Raw genomic sequence first — 17,320 nt, forward strand, 5'->3', positions numbered from 1 at the left:
AGGTAATCAGAGTGCAGAACAAAATATCTCGATTTTGAGAATAAGTGCATCTGTTACAATTATTTCTGCTTGTTGAACTGAAGAGTGCGAAGTACTTTCACTTGAGAGTAAATTGTATTCAACGTGTCTGGAAAGGAGAACAATTTCGCTGGATATAATCCATACACAGAGATAGAAATTGGTCGTTGAATGATGGTCAAAAATGTGTGAACGAGTCGACGATCTTTTGGCTGCAAAAGGTACCAAGGGCTTTCGTAAATTTCCGTAGCTATGACTTCATTCTGAAAAAGTGATGCGCAGAAAAATATTATATTACCCAACTTATTTGAAATTAGTGTACACATGATGCAAAACGGCACAAAACGGATAATTTATATTCGTACCAAATTATGGCTAAATTCATTAGGATGTCTACTTACCATGTTTTCAACAAGTTCTCCCACAAAACAGAACACCAACCACGTCGATAATAATCCGCATGCCAATGCAATGAGGACGAGTTGCCGGTAAAACAGTGCTGTTTGAGTGATCTGTGTGAATAAACAAAATGGATGAGTATAATTTTTAAAATGACGATTACCCGAATGATTATTTTCAAATCTGACGTACCGAAGAGATGAAAAATCCTAGAATTGTCGACAGCAAAAAAACTGATGAGTGAAGCATCGTGCCTTCGTATTCCAGGTATGCAGCGCACAATTTTGCAACTCTATACAATATGAAAATGAGAAATAGAAATATTAAAGATCAGAAAGTTGCTCTCAAAAATGAAAATAATTTCAAACTGACAAGGGAACTTTTTGAGGTGTCCGCCTCCGATTTGAACGGGACCGCGATTTTTGGAAAGAGCATGTTCTAAAACCCCCAAATCCAAATTTTCAGCCGCCCAAGTTCATTTTTCGATTTTTGGCGAATTTTTGAAAATCCTAAATTGACTATTTTGGTGATTTATGCTTTTTTTTAAAAAAGTACGTACTTGATCAGTACAAATGTTCAAAATAAGTCCTAAAACTGATATTAACTTCCCAAATCCAAATTTCGGGATTTCCAGCCATTCTGGAGCCTCCAGTGCGATTTTTCAATTTCTCCAGAATTTTCAATTTTCTCCAGAAGGCGTAAATATGAAGTTGAGCAGCTAAAAATCGAGTTGTGCGTTATACTCGACCTGTTTAACGAATATATCCACATTTGAGCTGATTCTGGAGCGGACACATCAAGAGTGGTTTTTTGACCAGCTTTTTTTCAAAATAAAAATATTCAAAAATCAAAAATTTCCCATTTGCGAGAAAATTTTTGAAATTTGCGCGAATCGCAGTATTTCGTCATGAATTAACCCTACGAGGACGAATTTCACCATTTCCAGCTATTCTGGAGGCTCCAGCGCGATTTTTCAATTTCTCCAGAATTTTCAATTTGCTCCAGAAGGCTTGAATATGATGTTGGGCAGCTGAAAATCGAGTTGTATGTTATACTCGACCTGTTTAACGAATTTATCCACATTTGAGCCGATTCTGGAGCGGACACCTCAAGAGTGGTTTTTTGACCAGCTTTTTTTTCAAAATAAAAATATCCAAAAACAAAAAATTCCTCGTTGGTGAGAAAATTTTTGAAATTTGCGTGAATCGCTGTATTATGTCATTAATTAACCACCCGAGAGCGAATTTCGCCATTTCCAGCCTTTCATGGGCCTCCCTTTAATTTTTTGATATTTTTATTGTGAAAAAAGCTGGTCAAAAACCCACTCTTGAGGTGTCCCCTCCAGAATCGGCTCAAATGTGGATAAATTTGTTAAACAGGTCGAGTATAACACACAACTCGATTTTTAGCTGCCCAACTTCATATTCACGCCTTCTGGAGCAAATTGAAAATTCTGGAGAAATTGAAAAATCGCACTGGAGGCTCCAGAATGGCTGGAAATGGCGAAATTTGGATTTGGGGAGTTAATATCAGTTTTAGGGCTTATTTTGTACATTTTTACTGATCAAGTACGTACTTTTTTAAAAAAAGCATAAATCACCAAAATAGTCAATTTTGGATTTTCAAAAATTCGCCAAAAATCGAAAAATGAACTTGGGCAGCTAAAAATTTGGATTTGGGGGTTTTAGAACATGCTCTTTCCAAAAATCGCGGTCCTGTTCAAATCTAAGGCGGACACCTCAAGAGGTTCCCTTGTGAGGTTAAATGTTTGGAATCAAGCAGACAGGAGGTGGTTCTTAAGGAGATGGCACGCAGGCGTCGACTTCAAAATTCGGCAACAATGCAACGTAAAGGTTCGAAATTTGGAGGGATCTCGGGTTTTGATTTTTTTAAGAGGAATAAGAAGGAATTATTTCAGACTGACTAGGTACCTGTTTGAAAAACGTTCGCACTTACCGGTGCAATTCTTGGTGTCGTTCAATGACGATGATGATTTTTCTGGTCAATTCGTCCAGTGCCAAAGCCTTTTTAATTTTAACTTCGTGGATTTTCGATAAACTCCTCAATGTGCTCGTTTCATCCATTGCCACTTCTAAATTCACGGCTTCATCTACTTGCAGTAAAACCGAATACGAAGTTTGTCGCAAAAATAATCCAAGCAGCTCGAATTGATGGTAAATGTTGACTGCAATCGTAACAATCAATGCCGGAAGTGTTACATGTAAAATCAGCTCGGGTAAAATGGTAATATTCTGTATGATTCGAAAAGCGATGCGAAATATGGTGGTTTTTTCATACGGGAAATAAATCGGGTAAACAGGCATGAAATAATTCTCGTAACTGATGTAGTTTTCGAAACTGTTGACCGTTGAACAAAGAAACGAAAAGCAGCACGCTCCTATGATGACTTCGGCTCGAGGTTTCCTCAAACTTCGAGGGAAGGTGCAGAATATAGAGAGGTTTTCAGCTTCGTCAACATTGTTGAAAAAGGTGATCAATTTTAAAAGCAAATCTTTGCCTAGATAAATCCACGCGTAGATGGCAAATTTACTTGCCAAACCATAGAATAGCATTGCAGGCAATAACCAAGCGTAGTAATTTTTCACCTGTACGTTGATTAAGTAAAATATACACGATGAATACCCGAGCAAAAAATTAAAGATGTTGAAAATAGTCCAAACTTTCCTGAATGTTGGTCGAACATCGTTGTGGAAACAGAATCCTCCGCAAAAGCAATAAAGAACGAAGATCGTCCGGGTCGTCGCAGTATTGTATATTTCATCAAATTCGTCGATAAAAATCCAATTCTTGAATTTTTTCAAAACGTTGGAGAAAACTTTCATCTTGCGAGTATAGTTAGCACTTCGTTACAGAAACACGTCAACGTTAGGTTTAGTTACTGATAGTGATTCAAAATTACTACAATTGTCTTCACATTGCCTATTGTTTTCCCTTTTGTGATGTAAATGTTTTGATATGTTTTCAGAAACGTTAATGGGATTCGAAATTAGGATTAAACATTTAAATATTGTTTTCAATATCGAGTTGATTGCGTAAAATTTTTTGGTGATTTATTAATATTATTGATGTTGTAGGCCTACCTATGTACTCGTATTTATATGGATCGATCGATATTGTGACAGATAAGCTACGCAGCATGCTTGAAATCAGAATTATTTGCAAGCTTTCTGAAATGTTTGTAATTTTTCTGGAATTCGTGAATAAAAGCCCCCCTCCCCCTTCTTGGGAAATCATGCACTTGGAGTTGACTGTAAAGTGTAAACCTTTTCCGAGTTCTGGAAATTCAATGTTATAAAAGTTTGGCTCTTATGATTTTTATCGTAAACATCCAAGTTTGGCTTCCATCTAGCTCGTCAAGAATTTAAACGATTTATTTTCCAAATAAGCCTCACGATCAAAATTCGTGTTTTTTTGCCATTACAGTTGATAATGGACGGAAAACTTTATGGTAATAAACTGGGTACCTCGTTTTGAAAAATTTATATTCGTGTTTGTCATTGATGTTTATTCAACCAGGGTGGGATGTATCCCACAATTTAGGTAATGTTGCAAAAATTATGAGTTCGAAAGATACCTACATACTCGTATGAAAACATTTGGAAACATTTTCAGTGGCACAAATGAGAAGAGGCGGAAATATTTTGGAACGCAGTAGCGCTAATTTTCTAATCATTATTGCCAACTTCGTAAAATTGAAAAACATTTCACGTTTTTGGCTGTTTTTATTTTTTTTAACTTGGCTAAAATGATCGAAAAATTAGCACCGCCGCGTTCCAAAATATTTCCCCACTTTCAGGAAGATATTTTTCAATATTTTGGCCTAATTAATGCGAAATATTTGCTAAGAAAAAATTTCTAAAACACAAATTCATTCAAAAATAAGAACCGCTGAAAAAACACGATTTTTTCGAAAATGACCCTTCTTCTAGGGGCCAAATCGCTCCTCTAGGGGCACCTCCGGGGCAGACATTTTTTGTGAGTAGCTTTCAACTCGAAATGATGGCCCCGGCTGAATTTGGTAAAAATCCGACGACTTTTTTTGTCGCGATCCACCATAATGCCAAATGAGCCTTATTTTGGGTTTAGGTCGTCTGCTGATTTTGTTCATATTTTTGTAATAGATTCGTTCGCGAACGAATCGCTTATACCAATCAATTTGTTCGCGAATGATTCACCAGAAATTATTCTATTCGTTCGTGAATGATTCACCGAAAATCAATTTATAAATGGATCGATTTGTTCGCAAACGAATCACAAATAGCACCAATCAATTCGTTCGCGAATGATTTACCAGAAATTATTCAATTTGTTCGCAAATGATTATAACCAAAAAATTAATCAATTCATTCGCGAATGATTCATCAAAAATTATTCAATTCGGTCTCGAGTGATTCACCAAAACTTGAGTGAATGAACTGATTCGTTCGAACGAATCACTTAATCCAATCAAATTCGTTCGCGAATAATTCATCAAAAATTATTCAATTCGGTCGCGAATGATTCACCAAAAATTGAATGAATGAATCGATTCGTTCGCGAACGAATCACTTGATCCAATCGAATTCGTTCGCGAATAATTCACCAGAAATTATTCAATTCGTTCGAGAATGAGAATGACTCACTTCAGCAAAAATGTTTCAATTCGTTCGCGAATGATTCACCAAAAATTATTCAATTTTTTTATCGTTTGCGAAATTGCGAATGATCCGCCAAAAATTAGGTACTCGATTCCTTCGTGAATGATTCACCAAAAATTGAGTAAATGAATCGATTCGTTCGCGAACGAATCACTTAAACCAATCAATTCGTTCGCAAATGATTCATTTCACCAAAAATTATTCAATTCGTTCGCGAATGATTCACTTCACAAAAATTATTCAATTCGTTTGCAAGTGATTCACCAAAAATTATTCAATTCGTTCGCGAATGATTCACCAGCAATTATTCAATTTGTTCGCGAACGATTCACCAGCAATTAATCAATCAATTCGTTCGTGAATGATTCACTAAAAATTGAATATTTCGTTCGCGAATGATTCATCTAGAAATCAATCAATTTATTCAATCTTCAATTGGTTGTGAATGATTCGATTCGACTAGATTCACTTCGCTTGAAAACAGATCAATTCCAATACGATTTTTTCACAGAAACTGGGTCAATCGTAAATTTTTGAGTTTGGGTGGTCTGTTTTTTCAATTTTTTTTATATGTTCTTCGAAACAGGGTAGAAAGAAAATCGCTATCACTGGCTTTCCAACATCCCTTGGGACAGGTGAAATGAGTGATGGGATTCGCCAAATCATCGGAAAGATAATTCCAAAAAGTGTTATTTCTTGCCAAAAATTTTTCTTTATCATTTACCTATTTCTTATTTGCAATAAAATTTCAAGGGTCTCATTTTTTTTTTTCAAAAATTGTCAACGTTCAACGTTTTGTTTTCCATCGTTATTTGAAAAAAGTCACTTTTTTCTTGTCAAAAATTGATGAAAATTCTCACTTTCTACAAAAAAATGTTGTCTATGTCTAGTCAAATTGATGAAAAAATTTCCCTATGTCTGCTTTTAAAAAATAAATGAACGTTAGACGCATCTGGTGAACGACTTTTTATTTTTATAAGCACACGAACTGGTTTTTATACGTCGAAATTTGATTAACGTCTAGTAGACTGAGCATTTATATTTACTTAACATAGCAACTATACAGTTTCTGACCCATTCGAAGCAGAAATTTGATGGTAATTCGAATCATTTTTTGAAACTAAAAGTACAGAAATCCTATCATCACAGCGAATTGATTTCTTTTTTCTTCGTTGACAAAATCCATCTCCAACCTGAAAATTGAACAAAAATGTTGAAAAGCTCAGATTCAGGACGGGAGATCTTTAGACTTGATTCATCCGAGTTAATTGGTATCATCTCTGATCAAGATAATACATAACATTATTAACCAAAATAATGGATACCTACGTTTAGAAATACCCATCGACAGGTACACTGTCAAGGAATTCGTATTCTGTTTTCAACAACTTTTCTTTCATTTTGTGAGGGAGCAATATGCCTTGCAACTCTAGGTGTTGCCAAATATCAGATATCTGTCCGCGTCTATGTGCATAATTACTCATAAATGAGATACCCCTACTTATGATGGCAGTGACTCGATCATCCGAGCTAGCGAGATTCCAGCATCGAGCCTCGGAGATTGAGCAGCTCTCGTCAGTATTTAGAAAATCGTTGGAGCCGAAACTCCTTCTCTATTTAGTCCATATATTGGAAAAGTCGTAGGTGATTCCCGTTTCCTCTATATGTTGTTTCGAACTAGAATCCTTGGATTTTGAAAAAAAATGACGGGTACCTTATCGATCATGAAGGTCATTTACAAGCATCAATCTTGAGCATGTGTGGTTAAGATTACTTCATATCGTATTGAAATTAGTTTGCAGGATGAATTTGGGCTTTTTAATTGTATTTTGTTGACTATTTTGAAAATTTCAAGTTTCAAAAATCTACTGGAGACTTTAGAAATTTACAAATAGTCGTTGGAGGCTCGAAAATGACTTGAACCCGCCTGTAGTTGACCTTACAACGTGTTGAAATTATTAGAGTGCAGATTTCAACTACATACATTTGATGATAGGTAGATACATATTTTGTGGAAATTTTAAGTTTCAAAAAATCTGCCGGAGGCTCCAGATCTTCTCAAAACGGATTGAAACCGTTTCCAATTGATTTGGCTGGTCGGACGTGGGTTATATTTCAAATTTCAGTTTTCAAGGTTAATTTGGTGAAATTTTGAACCTAAGTGTGAATTGAAATGCCGACCTTAAAAATTGAAGGGAGAGAAAGTTACAGGCAGGCTGTTGAATGTATTTTGTTCATGAGTTCAAGGTTGTGTAATTCTTTACGAGTTTCCGATCAACTGAATCTGATTGCGCCAAGTTGCAGAAGAAGTTTGAAAATGGCGTGAAAAATGTTCTCTTCAATCTTACAATTAGTCCATCTGCCAAATTGAAAGCGTTATAATTAGCTAATTAAAAGTTTTAAAATTCTGTTGCTCGGGTCGTTCAATTTATGTGGATCTTTCAAAGTTCTACAAAGACAAATTGTATAAGTAAATTTCACTCAAAACTTGAAGAAGCCATTCAAATTTTTTAGAAATTGAAAAATGCAAAATGGAAAACCTTTCGAAATTGTTTTAGGATTTTCAATATTGATTTTCGGCAAACAGAAACCAAAAAAAAAAAAAAAAACGTATAAAAACGATCGAAGAAAAGTTAATTTCATTTTTTCTTATCATTATGCATAGGTAGGTATAAACAACAATAACAATATTGAGAAAAACACCTTTTATTTGCACGAAACTTTTAATAAAAAATTGAAAAATCAGCACATAAAAACAAAGACTACAATAAATCGGTTAGGGTGGAACATACGTATTTTTGGTAGTTGAACGATTTGGTTCGAAACTTTATTTCGAAACTTTGATTTTTTTCAGAGAATGTATCAGTTTTTTGGTGTAAATGTTCCGGAAGGTTTTTAGAAATGCGATAATGAGAATCGAAATTAGGATTAGGTATGCGCCCCCCCCCCACCTTCCCATAAAGGACGCATGCAGTAATTGTCTTCAAATCGCCTCACTCTCGTGAATTTAAAATATTTTGAAATACATTTGAAAAACACACGAATAGTCGAAATTATCATTAAATTTTCAGTTTTTGCTTTTTTACACCGTTATAGTAAATTTTCGTGCTTTCTAATGTGCCTCGAAATCGTTTATTCCCGTGCATAAATCGAGGGATATCAAGTTGTAATAAAATGAAGATGATTTGCTTCCAAAATATCTAAAAACCAATACCTCCTTCGGTATTCACCTAGATTAATAATAATAATAATGATTCGAATTGAGTGAATTACATAATTATAAGAGAAATAGTGCTGGGTGCTTAATTGCTAACCTGATAGGTTTAGGTACTAACTCGCGAAATGCAAATAAATGTGCACATAAGGTAATCAGAGTGCAGAACAAAATATCTCGATTTTGAGAATAAGTGCATCTGTTACAATTATTTCTGCTTGTTGAACTGAAGAGTGCGAAGTACTTTCACTTGAGAGTAAATTGTATTCAACGTGTCTGGAAAGGAGAACAATTTCGCTGGATATAATCCATACACAGAGATAGAAATTGGTCGTTGAATGATGGTCAAAAATGTGTGAACGAGTCGACGATCTTTTGGCTGCAAAAGGTACCAAGGGCTTTCGTAAATTTCCGTAGCTATGACTTCATTCTGAAAAAGTGATGCGCAGAAAAATATTATATTACCCAACTTATTTGAAATTAGTGTACACATGATGCAAAACGGCACAAAACGGATAATTTATATTCGTACCAAATTATGGCTAAATTCATTAGGATGTCTACTTACCATGTTTTCAACAAGTTCTCCCACAAAACAGAACACCAACCACGTCGATAATAATCCGCATGCCAATGCAATGAGGACGAGTTGCCGGTAAAACAGTGCTGTTTGAGTGATCTGTGTGAATAAACAAAATGGATGAGTATAATTTTTAAAATGACGATTACCCGAATGATTATTTTCAAATCTGACGTACCGAAGAGATGAAAAATCCTAGAATTGTCGACAGCAAAAAAACTGATGAGTGAAGCATCGTGCCTTCGTATTCCAGGTATGCAGCGCACAATTTTGCAACTCTATACAATATGAAAATGAGAAATAGAAATATTAAAGATCAGAAAGTTGCTCTCAAAAATGAAAATAATTTCAAACTGACAAGGGAACTTTTTGAGGTGTCCGCCTCCGATTTGAACGGGACCGCGATTTTTGGAAAGAGCATGTTCTAAAACCCCCAAATCCAAATTTTCAGCCGCCCAAGTTCATTTTTCGATTTTTGGCGAATTTTTGAAAATCCTAAATTGACTATTTTGGTGATTTATGCTTTTTTTTAAAAAAGTACGTACTTGATCAGTACAAATGTTCAAAATAAGTCCTAAAACTGATATTAACTTCCCAAATCCAAATTTCGGGATTTCCAGCCATTCTGGAGCCTCCAGTGCGATTTTTCAATTTCTCCAGAATTTTCAATTTTCTCCAGAAGGCGTAAATATGAAGTTGAGCAGCTAAAAATCGAGTTGTGCGTTATACTCGACCTGTTTAACGAATATATCCACATTTGAGCTGATTCTGGAGCGGACACATCAAGAGTGGTTTTTTGACCAGCTTTTTTTCAAAATAAAAATATTCAAAAATCAAAAATTTCCCATTTGCGAGAAAATTTTTGAAATTTGCGCGAATCGCAGTATTTCGTCATGAATTAACCCTACGAGGGCGAATTTCACCATTTCCAGCTATTCTGGAGGCTCCAGCGCGATTTTTCAATTTCTCCAGAATTTTCAATTTGCTCCAGAAGGCTTGAATATGATGTTGGGCAGCTGAAAATCGAGTTGTATGTTATACTCGACCTGTTTAACGAATTTATCCACATTTGAGCCGATTCTGGAGCGGACACCTCAAGAGTGGTTTTTTGACCAGCTTTTTTTTCAAAATAAAAATATCCAAAAACAAAAAATTCCTCGTTGGTGAGAAAATTTTTGAAATTTGCGTGAATCGCTGTATTATGTCATTAATTAACCACCCGAGAGCGAATTTCGCCATTTCCAGCCTTTCATGGGCCTCCCTTTAATTTTTTGATATTTTTATTGTGAAAAAAGCTGGTCAAAAACCCACTCTTGAGGTGTCCCCTCCAGAATCGGCTCAAATGTGGATAAATTTGTTAAACAGGTCGAGTATAACACACAACTCGATTTTTAGCTGCCCAACTTCATATTCACGCCTTCTGGAGCAAATTGAAAATTCTGGAGAAATTGAAAAATCGCACTGGAGGCTCCAGAATGGCTGGAAATGGCGAAATTTGGATTTGGGGAGTTAATATCAGTTTTAGGGCTTATTTTGTACATTTTTACTGATCAAGTACGTACTTTTTTAAAAAAAGCATAAATCACCAAAATAGTCAATTTTGGTTTTTCAAAAATTCGCCAAAAATCGAAAAATGAACTTGGGCAGCTAAAAATTTGGATTTGGGGGTTTTAGAACATGCTCTTTCCAAAAATCGCGGTCCTGTTCAAATCTAAGGCGGACACCTCAAGAGGTTCCCTTGTGAGGTTAAATGTTTGGAATCAAGCAGACAGGAGGTGGTTCTTAAGGAGATGGCACGCAGGCGTCGACTTCAAAATTCGGCAACAATGCAACGTAAAGGTTCGAAATTTGGAGGGATCTCGGGTTTTGATTTTTTTAAGAGGAATAAGAAGGAATTATTTCAGACTGACTAGGTACCTGTTTGAAAAACGTTCGCACTTACCGGTGCAATTCTTGGTGTCGTTCAATGACGATGATGATTTTTCTGGTCAATTCGTCCAGTGCCAAAGCCTTTTTAATTTTAACTTCGTGGATTTTCGATAAACTCCTCAATGCGCTCGTTTCATCCATTGCCACTTCTAAATTCACGGCTTCATCTACTTGCAGTAAAACCGAATACGAAGTTTGTCGCAAAAATAATCCAAGCAGCTCGAATTGATGGTAAATGTTGACTGCAATCGTAACAATCAATGCCGGAAGTGTTACATGTAAAATCAGCTCGGGTAAAATGGTAATATTCTGTATGATTCGAAAAGCGATGCGAAATATGGTGGTTTTTTCATACGGGAAATAAATCGGGTAAACAGGCATGAAATAATTCTCGTAACTGATGTAATTTTCGAAACTGTTGACCGTTGAACAAAGAAACGAAAAGCAGCACGCTCCTATGATGACTTCGGCTCGAGGTTTCCTCAAACTTCGAGGGAAGGTGCAGAATATAGAGAGGTTTTCAGCTTCGTCAACATTGTTGAAAAAGGTGATCAATTTTAAAAGCAAATCTTTGCCTAGATAAATCCACGCGTAGATGGCAAATTTACTTGCCAAACCATAGAATAGCATTGCAGGCAATAACCAAGCGTAGTAATTTTTCACCTGTACGTTGATTAAGTAAAATATACACGATGAATACCCGAGCAAAAAATTAAAGATGTTGAAAATAGTCCAAACTTTCCTGAATTTCGGTCGAACATCGTTGTGGAAACAGAATCCTCCGCAAAAGCAATAAAGAACGAAGATCGTCCGGGTCGTCGTAGTATTGTAAATTTCATCAAATTCGTCGATAAAAATCCAATTCTTGAATTTTTTCAAAACGTTGGAGAAAACTTTCATCTTTCGAGTATAGTTAGCACTTCGTTACAGAAACACGTCAACGTTAGGTTTAGTTACTGATAGTGATTCAAAATTACTACAATTGTCTTCACATTGCCTATTGTTTTCCCTTTTGTGATGTAAATGTTTTGGTATGTTTTCAGAAACGTTAATGGGATTCGAAATTAGGATTAAACTTTAAATTGTTTTCAATATCGAGTTGATTGCGTGAAATTTTTTGATGATTTATTAATATTATTGATGTTGTAGGCCTACTTACTCGTATTTATATGGATCGATCGATATTGTGACAGATAAGCTACGCAGCATGTTTGAAATCGGAATTATTTGCAAGCTTTCTGAAATGTTTTTAATTTTTCTGAAATTCGTGAAAAAAAGACCTCCCCCCCTTCTTGGAAAATCATGCACTTGGAGTTGACTGTAAAGTGTAAACCTTTTCGGAGTTCCGGAAATTCAATGTTATAAAAGTTTGGCTTTTATGATTTTTATCGTAAACATCCAAGTTTGGCTTCCATATGTATGTAGCTCGTCAAGAATTCAAACGATTTATTTTCCAAATAAGCCTCACGATCTAAATTCGTGTTTTTTTGCCATTACAGTTGATAATGGACGGAAAACTTTATGGTAATAAACTGGGTACCTCGTTTTGAAAAATTTATAGATATTCGTGTTTGTCATTGATGTTTATTCAACCAGGGTGGGATGTAAGTACTCCAAAATTTAGGTAATGTTGCAAAAATTATGAGTCAGAAAGATGTCTAAAAACATTTAGAAATATTTTCGGTAGCACAAATGAGAACTGAGGCGGGAATATTTTGGAACGCAGTAGCGCTAATTTTCTAGCCATTGTTGCCAACTTCGTAAAATTGAAAAAATGTCATGTTTTTGGCTGTTTTTATTTTTTTTGAAATTGGCTAAAATTATCAAAAAATTATAGCGCCACGCGCCACTGCGTTCCAAAATATTTCCCCAGCTTCAGGAAGATATCTTTCAATATTTTGGCCTAATTAATGCGAAATGTTTGCGAAGAAAAAATTTCCAAAACACGAATTTATCCGAAAAATAAGAACCGCTGAAAAAAAACACAATTTTTTCGAAAATGCCCCTCCTTCGAGGGGCCAAATCGCTCCTCTAGGGGCACCTCCGGAGCAGAATTTTTTTGTGAGTAGCTTTCAACTCGAAATGATGGTCTCTGCTGAATTTGGTAAAAATCCGACGGCTTTTTTGTCGCGATCCACCCTAATGCCAAATGAACATTATTTTGGGTTTAGGTCGTCTGCTGATTTTGTTCATATTTTTGTAATAGATTCGTTCGCGAACGAATCACAAATAGCACCAATAAATTCGTTCGCGAATGATTCACCAGAAATTACTCAATTCGTTCGTGAATAATTCGCCGAAAATCAAGTAAATGGATCGATTTGTTCGCGAACGAATCACAAATAGATTATAACCAAAAAATTAATCAATTCATTCGCGAATGATTCATCAAAAATTATTCAATTCGGTCTCGAGTGATTCATCAAAACTTGAGTGAATGAACCGATTCGTTCGCGAACGAATCACTTAATCCAATCAAATTCGTTCGCGAATAATTCATCAAAAATTATTCAATTCGGTCGCGAAGGATTCACCAAAAATTATTCAATTCGTTCGTGAATGTGATATAGGGCATACTGCCTCCATCGCCTAAAGGGGGATGATTTTGTGAACCCCTTAAACTGATAAGTTTGGGAACGTGTTATTTACGAAGGGTAAAATAATCTAAATAGTTAGCAATTTGTCATCAATTAAATGACAGATTTATGATGACAAGTTAGGTCTTTATATCGAGCTCGCGCCGCGAGCTTATTATTTAAAATAGGGAGAAATGCCGACAAAGATCTTAGCCTTTGGTCACGTGACTTTCTTAAAAAACTATATATACAAGTAGTCCGCGGCATTTTCTCCACTTAGTTCCGTTTCCTGCAGTAAGATGGTTCTTCGTCATTTAGTAATAAGTTTTTATTTGTTAACACCTCGCGTGTGAAATTTATTTAATTTGATTTAGACAATCAATTGATCCGATGATCAATTGTATTGGAGTTCTTTTCGGTAGTTTGAGGTGTAACCGGTCACCTGTAAATTATGCGAAGTGTTATGTGAAATCTCGTCTAGTTAAGGTGCCATCGTCGTCCTTAGTATTAGTAGGACCCATGATAGAGATGGTCAATGTGGACAGTTTTCAGGTAAATGTTGAAGCGCATTTATCAGCAAGGTAATTGGCTTATTACTAATTATTGTTATAGGTAGGCATGTGGAATCGGAGAATTCCATGCCTACCTAATTTGTATCAATGGTGTTTTGCATGACTTCATCGTGTATTTTGTGTATAGGTTTCTTATTTTTCTACTCGTGAGCATTCCCTAAATAGGAGGAATGCTACGAGGAAATTAATTAAGTGCACTCGGTACTAGTTATAAATTATGCATTTTACTGCCTTATGACGGATCGTAGTAGACGTAGGCTACCGAGAGGTAGAACCGAAGTCCTATGTATAAATACGTTATAATAAATTCTTTAAATTGTAATGTAGGTTTTATTCATTTCAACGTTCATTACATAGATTTTTGCATAGTTAAGTCAGGTTATTGGTTAGATAGAGAGTCTTGAGCTATCCAGGCAAATAGGGAAATATTCACCCCCTAAGGTGATATTTCTAAAACTCACCAGCATAGGAAAACAAATAATTCCTCCTCTCCCTCTAACCGAGGCGTCTAGACTTAACTATGTCAAATGATTCACCAAAAATTGAATGAATGAATCGATTCGTTCGTGAACGAATCACTTAATCCAATCAAATTCGTTCGCGAATAATTCACCAGAAATTATTCAATTCGTTCGAGAATGAGAATGACTCACTTTAGCAAAAATGTTTCAATTCGTTCGCGAATGATTCACCAAAAATTATTCAGTTTGTTTATTGTTTGCGTTCTTGCGAAATTGCGAATGATCCACCAAAAATTAGGTACTCGATTCCATCGTGAATGATTCACCTAAAATTGAGTAAATGAATCGATTCGTTCGCGAACGAATCACTTAAATCTATCAATTCGTTCGCACATGATTCACCAAAAATTATTCAATTTGTTCGCGAATGATTAACCAAAAAATTAATCAATTCATTCGCGAATGGTTCATCAAAAATTATTCAATTTGGCCGCGAATGATTCACCAAAAATTATTCAATTCATTCGCGAATGATTCATCGAAAATTATTCAATTCGGTCGCGAATGATTCACCAAAAATTATTCAATTTGTTCGTGAGTGATTCACCAAAAATTGAATGACTGAATCGATTCGTTTGCGAATGAATCACTTAATCCAATCGAATTCGTTCGCGAATAATTCACCAGAAATTATTCAATTTGTTCGAGAATGAGAATGACTCACTTCACCAAAAATCTTTCAATTCGTTCGCGAATGATTCACCAAAAATAATTCAATTTGTTTATCGTTTGCGAAATTGCGAATGATCCACCAAAAATTAGGTACTCGATTCCTTCCGTCCTTCGTGAATGATTCACCAAAAATTGAGTAAATGAATCGATTCGTTCGCGAACGAATCACTTAAACCTATCAATTCGTTCGCAAATGATTCACCAAAAATTATTCAATTTGTTCGCGAATGATTAACCAAAAAATTAATCAATTCATTCGCGAATGATTCATCAAAAATTATTCAATTCGGTCTCGAATGATTCACCAAAAATTATTCAATTTGTTCGTGAATGATTCACCAAAAATTGAATGAATGAACCGATTCGTTCGCGAACGAATCACTTACTCCAATCAAATTTGTTCGCGAATAATTCATCAAAAATTATTCAATTCGGTCGCGAATGATTCACCAAAAATTATTCAATTCATTCGTGAATGATTCACCAAAAATTGAGTGAATGAATCGATTCGTTCGCGAACGAATCACTTAATCCAATCAAATTCGTTCTCGAATAATTCACCAGAAATTATTCAATTCGTTCGAGAATGAGAATGACTCACTTCAACAAAAATGTTTCAATTCGTTCGCGAATGATTCACCAAAAATTATTCAGTTTGTTTATTGTTTGCGAAATTGCGAATGATCCACCAAAAATCAGGTACTCGATTCCTTCGTGAATGATTCACCTAAAATTAGGTAAGGGTAGAGGCACCAAATATGGACCACTTTTTTTTGGAGGATTGCCACTTGAAAACTATAGGAGGTAGAAACCTCCACAAAGGCTTAAAATGAAGTTCCATCCTTTCACCAACACTGTACAAAACTTCAGGGGTGAAGGTCAACTTTAAGTATGTTTTTTTTATTGTTGAGTGATGAGTGTCAAAATGACAGTTAGAAATTTTGGACGCCTAATATGGACCACCTATAAAATTTCAAAATAAACATACTTTCACATTTTTCAAAAGGTCATATTTATTTGTAGAAATGAACAAAAAAACTTATTCTAAGCAGTTCAGGTTAATTTTGAATATTTTTTTCAAATTGTTGAATGACGAGTGTCAAAATGACAGTTCAAAATTTTGGACGTCTAATATGGACCACCTAAAGAATAATTTCAAAATAAACATATTTTTACGCTTCAAAACATCATATTTATTAGTAGAAATGAACAAAAAAAAGTATTTCAAGCATTCCCCTTTTCAGCGGCTGTAAAAAATGAGTAAAAAATTCAATATCACAGGTGGTCCATATTAGCGCACCCCATAAAAAAAACTTTGCACCAAAAATTTCTGTACATACCCTCATTTTTAGCAAAGACTGATCACTCCAGCAGAAACTACATCCTTTTTTGATATTATAAACACCAATGCCATTTAGAAAATTACACCACATATATATTTTAATAAAAGTTGAAAAACACACTGAAAAAATTTTTTAGTGTCTCAAAACAGTTTTTTGTAAATTTCTCAGCGAGTTTTGACTTTACAGTTGTAATTTTTGTCTCATTTGTTTTTTTGATGAAAAATACATCAGAATACATTTTTTCCTGACAGATTGCGCTAATTACCAATGAGAACGGTCGCTGGTCCATATTGCGGACTGGTCCATAATTGGTGCCCTTACCCTTACTCGATTCCTTCGTGAATGATTCACCAAAAATTGAGTAAATGAATCGATTCGTTCGCGAACGAATCACTTAAACCAATCAATTCGTTCGCAAATGATTCATTTCACCAAAAATTATTCAATTCGTTCGCGAATGATTCACTTCACCAAAAATTATTCAATTCGTTCGCAAGTGATTCACCAATAATTATTCAATTCTTTCGTGAATGATTCACCAAAAAATAAGTAAATGAATCGATTCGTTCGCGAACGAATCACTTATACTAATCAATTCGTTCGCCAATGATTCACCAGCAATTATTCAATTTGTTCGCGAATGATTCGTCTACAATTAATTAATCAATTCGTTTGTGAATGATTCACTAAAAATTGAATTTTTCGTTCGCGAATGATTGATCTAGAAATCAATCAGTTTGTTCAATCTTCAATTGGTTTTGAATGATTCGATTTGATTAGATTCACTTCGCTTGAAAACAGATCAATTCCAATACGATAGTAATAGTAGTTTCACAGA

At 35.1% G+C, this 17,320-nt stretch overlaps 1 long non-coding RNA gene across 1 annotated transcript; it reads right to left on the reverse strand.

Annotated features, from left to right (window-relative positions):
• Positions 1–8,025: 8,025 nt before the first annotated feature.
• LOC135837874 (uncharacterized) lies at positions 8,026–9,142 on the reverse strand. The gene is made up of 3 exons (XR_010557266.1): positions 9,048–9,142; positions 8,858–8,968; positions 8,026–8,719 (listed from the first exon to the last, which is right to left on the reverse strand). It is a non-coding gene; the product is annotated as an uncharacterized LOC135837874 (long non-coding RNA).
• Between the last annotated feature and the right edge of the window lie 8,178 nt (positions 9,143–17,320).

The sequence above is a fragment of the Planococcus citri genome, chromosome 2 (genome assembly GCF_950023065.1).
Source record: "Planococcus citri chromosome 2, ihPlaCitr1.1, whole genome shotgun sequence".
Taxonomy (NCBI): Eukaryota; Metazoa; Arthropoda; class Insecta; order Hemiptera; family Pseudococcidae; genus Planococcus; species Planococcus citri.